A 5977-nucleotide genomic window follows, 5' to 3' on the forward strand; every position below is an offset into this window, starting at 1 on the left:
GATTTTTGGGGACGAAAATTTCTTGAGTGGGGGAGAGTTGTGATAGCCCAAAATTGACCCTAGTCGGAATATGGTTTCGGGACCACAAAACCGAGCCATAAAATTTAGTTAAAATTTTATTTGCATATCTTATATGTGTGATAGTACTTGTATAAAAATTTGATGTTTTAATTTTATCTTAGGAATGTGAATTTTGCTTGAAAGGATCTAGTTGAGAGACTTAGAAAATTATGATAGGTAAATAAGTAAGGACCAAATAGTATTAAAATAGGAAAGTTTGGGTTTGCATGTCAAAGTGCCCAATTCATGTTAAGTGGCCGGCCAAGCATGGTTCCATTCCTCCAAGTTTATGTTGTTTATTATTTAATATTGGTAAGTAAATTAAAATAAATTAAAGAAAGGAATTAAAGAGGAAAAGATTAATAAAATAAGGAGGGAAGAGGGAGTGTTCATCTTTTTTTTTCTTTGGCTATTGCCGTGAGTGAGGAGAAGGAAGGGAGATTTGGTTATTGGATTTTGGCTTGGAAGATGGCTAGAATGAGGTATGTATTGAATGATTCTTGAAAATCTATGCATGTTTGAGATGGTTAGTTCAAATTCTACTCATCCTATAGATTAGACTTAGGATTTTGAGGTTGAAATCCGGCCAAGAAGCTTGAAACTCTAGTAGATGTGTTAATGTCATTAAAATGGATAGTAATGTAGGATATGGTGAGTGGTTAATTGCTTTTAACTTGGAAGTTGAGGTTAAAATGGGTTAAGTGATTTCCGAATCTAATTTAGGGGTGGAGGATTGTGTTCATGTTATATTGGATAGGTAGAGGTTGTAATGAGGTTGAAATTGTTGAATTGTTAGTTGGGTAACAAATGAAGCAATCGGCCATATGGGGTAAAAATGGGATGTTCATTTTAGTTGTTGTTTCATTTTTGTGAGAAATGGGTCAAGTGTTCATGAGATGAAATTGTGTGATTAGATAAATTAAAGGTAATAGTATAGTTGATGTATATATATAGATATACATATTCGGCCATCACTTAGGAGCTTATGTGATGTTGAGTTTAAGCTTTGCATATTCGGCTATATATATACATATATATGTAAGCCCATTCGTGATATTACCTTAGGACTATGTATATATAACCGACAAAAAAATGGGAAAAACTAGCAAAGGTGATTGCCGAATGTCCAAGTATGCATATGCATGTGTGATTGGATTATTGAAAGTATGGTAATTGCATAAGGTTATTAGCCGAATAGCTAAGAACATAAGGTAGCAAGATAAAAATTTTACCATGCCGTCCCATATGTCATAAAATCATTAAAATGTGAATACCAATCTATGTAGCAAAGCGATTGAATGAGTTAATTTATTTGTTTAAGCTCAAGATCCTAAAGGAGAGGCGTCCAACAAGGGGAAATCGAAGGTCATCGAGTAGCCGACTTGGAATTACTTTACCAACATAAAGTAAGTCATTAAGCATATAGTTTGTATTAATTTAAATGGTCATAACGTCTATGTAATGATGCTGAATGGAATGATAAATATATATATATATACATGTATGTATGTGGTGATGAAAGTGTTGAATGAAAAGAAAAGAGGTGAGATGTATTGAGTTGTTGATCTCGGCACTAAGAGTGCGGGTATAAACATTTATGATCATGAGATTGGCGCTAAGTGTGCGGGTTTAAATTGTACAGCACTAAGTGTGCGAGTTTGATTATGTAGCACTAAGTGTGCGAGTTTGATTATATAGCACTAAGTGTGCGAGTTGATTATATAGCACTGAGTGTGCGGACTTAATATATACTTTTGAATCACTATGGACACTAAGTGTGCGACATTATTGAGTTGATCACGGACAGCGGATCGGGTAAGTACCTTGAGTTCGTGACTAATAGGCGTTATGTTTATATTTGAAGTTGAGCTTGGTAAGTTTGAACCTATGTGACAATTATAATTGAAGTCACGTACATAAGATTTATCATGGAATAGGTGAAAGGTCGTTTAGTTGTATGATTGTAACGAAAATAAAATGATGTATGAAAATGCCTCGAATATCCTATTGATTAGTATATGGAATGTGAATGCATGACTTGGTATGAGATTGAACCGATAGGTTTGAGGAACTATGGTATGGTTCGGTATGGATGGAGTAACTAGCCTCGTTCCATTTTTCTTCCTCTTGTGATAATGTTATTAATGGATGGTAGTGCATTGCTTATGACTTACTGAGTTATATACTCAGTCGGTGTTTCCTTGTCACCTATTTTAGGTTTCTTGGACTCGTCTCTTTTTGCGTGATCGGGCCGTCATCGGAGTCATCACAACGGCTAGCAACTTTTGGTATCTTCTTTTTAGTCGGTCTAGGAGAACATTTCGGCATGTATAGGCTAATATGTTTTGTTGAAAATTTGTATGTAAACTTTTAGCCATGCGAAAATGGCATAAATGTTCGGTTGGATTTGGTTTTATAACGTTAGGTCGTAAGTCTTGGTAATTCGATTTTTATGCCATATGTCATGGCTGATTAATTTTGGTGTTAAGATTCATGATATGGCAATAGTGTAGTAGGGAGATGTTTGACAATGATTAGCCTTTGGTATGGCTAGTCATGATTATAATTTTGTGATATGTATGATGAATTACTAGTTAGATCAATGAGAAATCACGAAATGGGCATAGTTGCTTCAGTAACAGATGCTGGCAGCAGCAGTGACGTGGGATTGAAAAATTACAAAAATTAGTAGGAAAGGAATTAAATAGTGAATAAATTATGTAATCGAAGCTCGATGAGTCTATTTTCATATAGAAGTAACGAAACGATCATATGGACAGTATGTTAAGAGATATATAGGTTCTCGTGAGACAGGGCCAGAACGGTTTCTGGGTTCCCTGTTCTGACTTTGGAAATTCATTATAAATTAACCAGAGATAGTTAGGAGTCATGCCTTATATGTATAGATTCCTCTCTGCGTCTAGCTTCTATAGAAACAAACGGCATCAGTATTGAAGCTCAGTGCAGGGATTTATCCAAATCGTAATGCATGAAGGTCAGTGTAGTCGCACCCTGTAATAGGGGAGAATTTAACTAATAAACTGTACTAATTGGCCCAACCAAAAATTCTACAAAAATTCTACCATATAGGTATATGAGTCTAGTTCCAGGGAAAATTTACGAAACTGGATTTCGAGTTTCAGAACTCAAGATATGATTTTTAAAGCAACTAGTACGCAGATTGGCAGCTTGTCTGGGAAATGTCAAATAAGTGGTTTGAAGTCTGTTAACACCTCGTGTTCGACTCCGGCGACGGTCTCAGGTTCGGGGTGTTACAATTTTATTGGTATCAGAGCCAGGTTTAGTCGGTTCTAGGACTACCATAGCACGTATGAGTCTAGCTATACATGCCTTAATGTTAATGTTTAAATGTGTGATGACTTCTGACGGTTAAAATTTTTGTTTTGATTAGTAAATGGATCCCGGTGTAGAGAGAACCTTGGCGGATGACGTTGAAAGTGTAGCGGCTGCTCCTGCACAAGGGACGTCGCCTGTTGAACCTCAGTCATCTGCGAATAATCAAGGTGAGGGGGCTAAACAACCTTCTTTACCATGATGAATGAGTGGGTCGCGCAATATGCCCGAACCAATCCGTCTGTCCAACAATTCCCGAATTTGAATAATCCACCCCAAGAGCCCGTAATGCCATCAGTCACTGATCCTGTGAGGCTGTGTAAGCCACCTGTAGACTTGATTAGGAAGCGCAGGGCTGAGGAGTTCAGGGCCATAGTTACTGATGATGCTGAAAGGGCCGAGTTCTGGCTTGATAACACCATTCGGGTGTTTGATGAACTGTCATGCACACCCGATGAATGTCAAAAGTGTGCTATATCCTTGTTACGGGACTCAGCCTACTATTGGTGGAGGACCCTGATTTCCATAGTCCCAAACGAACGAGTTACTTGGGACTTCTTTCAAACGGAATTCCGAAAGAAATATATTAGTTAACGATTCATTGATCAAAAGCGCAAGGAATTCTTGGAACTCAAGCAAGGCCGTATGACAGTATCTGAATACGAACATGAATTCGTAAGACTCAGTAGGTATGCCCGGGAGTGTGTAGCTGATGAGGTTGCTATGTGCAAAAATTCGAAGAAGGATTGAATGAAGATTTAAAGCTACTAGTGGATATTTTGGAGATAAAAGAATTCGTAACACTAGTCGAACGAGCCTGCAAGGCGGAAGAACGTGGAAAGGAGAAGAAGAAGGCTGAATTTGAAGCTAGAGACTATCGTAAAAGATCAACGGGTAAAGCTCCGTTCTCAGCTGTAAAGAAGTTCAGGGAGGACACTAATAAGTTGAGGACGACTGCGGGAATTTCCATCAGAGCACGACCATCGACGGACTCCCAAGCTACTTCGGTAGCTAGTGTGGGCAATAATCGTCAAGAGAAACCTGAATGTCCCCAATGCGGAAGACGACACCTAGGCGAATGTTGGGGTAAGTCTACTAACAGGGCCTGTTACGGATGCGGTTCGAAGGACCACTTCATTAGAGATTGCACGGAGCTTGATGAGAAGAATAAGATTCAAGGTGCAAGACCTAGTGGAGTGACAACTAAAGGTAGACCATCGAGAATTTTAGGAGGTAGGGGTGGTAGTCAGAGAGGGGCCTCTGATACGGCTGTTCGAGCCGAGAACCGTACTCCTGCTAGAGCATATGCCATTCGCGCACGAGAGGAGGCATCCTCCCCTGACGTCATCACTGGTACCTTCACTCTCTTTGATACTAATGTGATTGCATTGATTGACCCTGGCTCTACTCATTCATATGTATGCGAAACCTTAGCATCCAGTAAGACTCTACCTGTTGAGTCTACTGAGTTCGTAATTCGAGTGTCAAACCCTTTGGGTCAATACGTACTTGTTGATAAAGTGTGTAAGAGATGCCCTCTAATAATCCGAGAATCCTGTTTTCTGGCCGATTTGATGCTTTTGCCATTGGACGAATTTGATGTTATTCTTGGTTTGGATTGGTTGACCGCGCATGATGCGGTTGTGAATTGCAAAAGCAAGACTATTGATTTGAGGTGCGCAAATAACGAGATAATCCGAGTTGAGTCTACGGACTTAAGGGGGTTGCCAGCTGTAATATCAGCAATGTTGGCCCAGAAATATGTAAGAAAAGGGTGCGAAGCATACCTTGCGTATGTACTTGATGACAAAGAATTAGAAAAGAAACCCGAATCTGTGCCGGTGGTTTGTGAATACCCGGATGTTTTTCCTGAAGAGTTACCGGGTTTGCCACCTGTTCGGGAGATAGAGTTTGGTATTGAGCTTGTACCTGGAACTACGCCAATTTCGATAGCTCCGTATCGTATGGCACTAACCGAGTTAAAGGAATTGAAAGCTCAATTGCAAGAGTTGACGGATAGAGGTTTCGCTCGACCAAGTTTCTCACCTTGGGGTGCACCAGTATTGTTCGTGAAAAAGAAGGACGGAACCATGAGGTTGTGCATTGACTATCGTCAACTGAATAAAGTGACGATAAAGAATAAATATCCATTACCGCGTATTGATGATTTGTTTGATCAACTAAAGGGAGCCTCAGTGTTTTCAAAGATAGATTTGAGATCGGGTTATTATCAGTTGCGGATTCAAGATTCGGACGTACCCAAAACTGCTTTCAAAACGAGATACGGTCACTACGAGTTCTTAGTGATGCCGTTCGGGCTCACTAATGCCCCTGCGGTATTTATGGATTTGATGAATCGGATCTTCAGACAGTATTTGGACCAGTTCGTAGTTGTGTTCATTGATGACATCTTAGTCTATTCAGGAGATGAGACCGAACATGCTGAGCACCTGAGATTAGTGTTGCAAATTTTGCGGGATAAGAAGTTATATGCTAAGTTCAGTAAGTGTGAGTTCTGGTTAAGAGAGGTTAGTTTCTTGGGTCATGTGGTATCCGCATCGGG

The sequence above is a fragment of the Gossypium hirsutum genome, chromosome A10, assembly GCF_007990345.1.
Source record: "Gossypium hirsutum isolate 1008001.06 chromosome A10, Gossypium_hirsutum_v2.1, whole genome shotgun sequence".
NCBI classification, from domain to species: domain Eukaryota; kingdom Viridiplantae; phylum Streptophyta; class Magnoliopsida; order Malvales; family Malvaceae; genus Gossypium; species Gossypium hirsutum.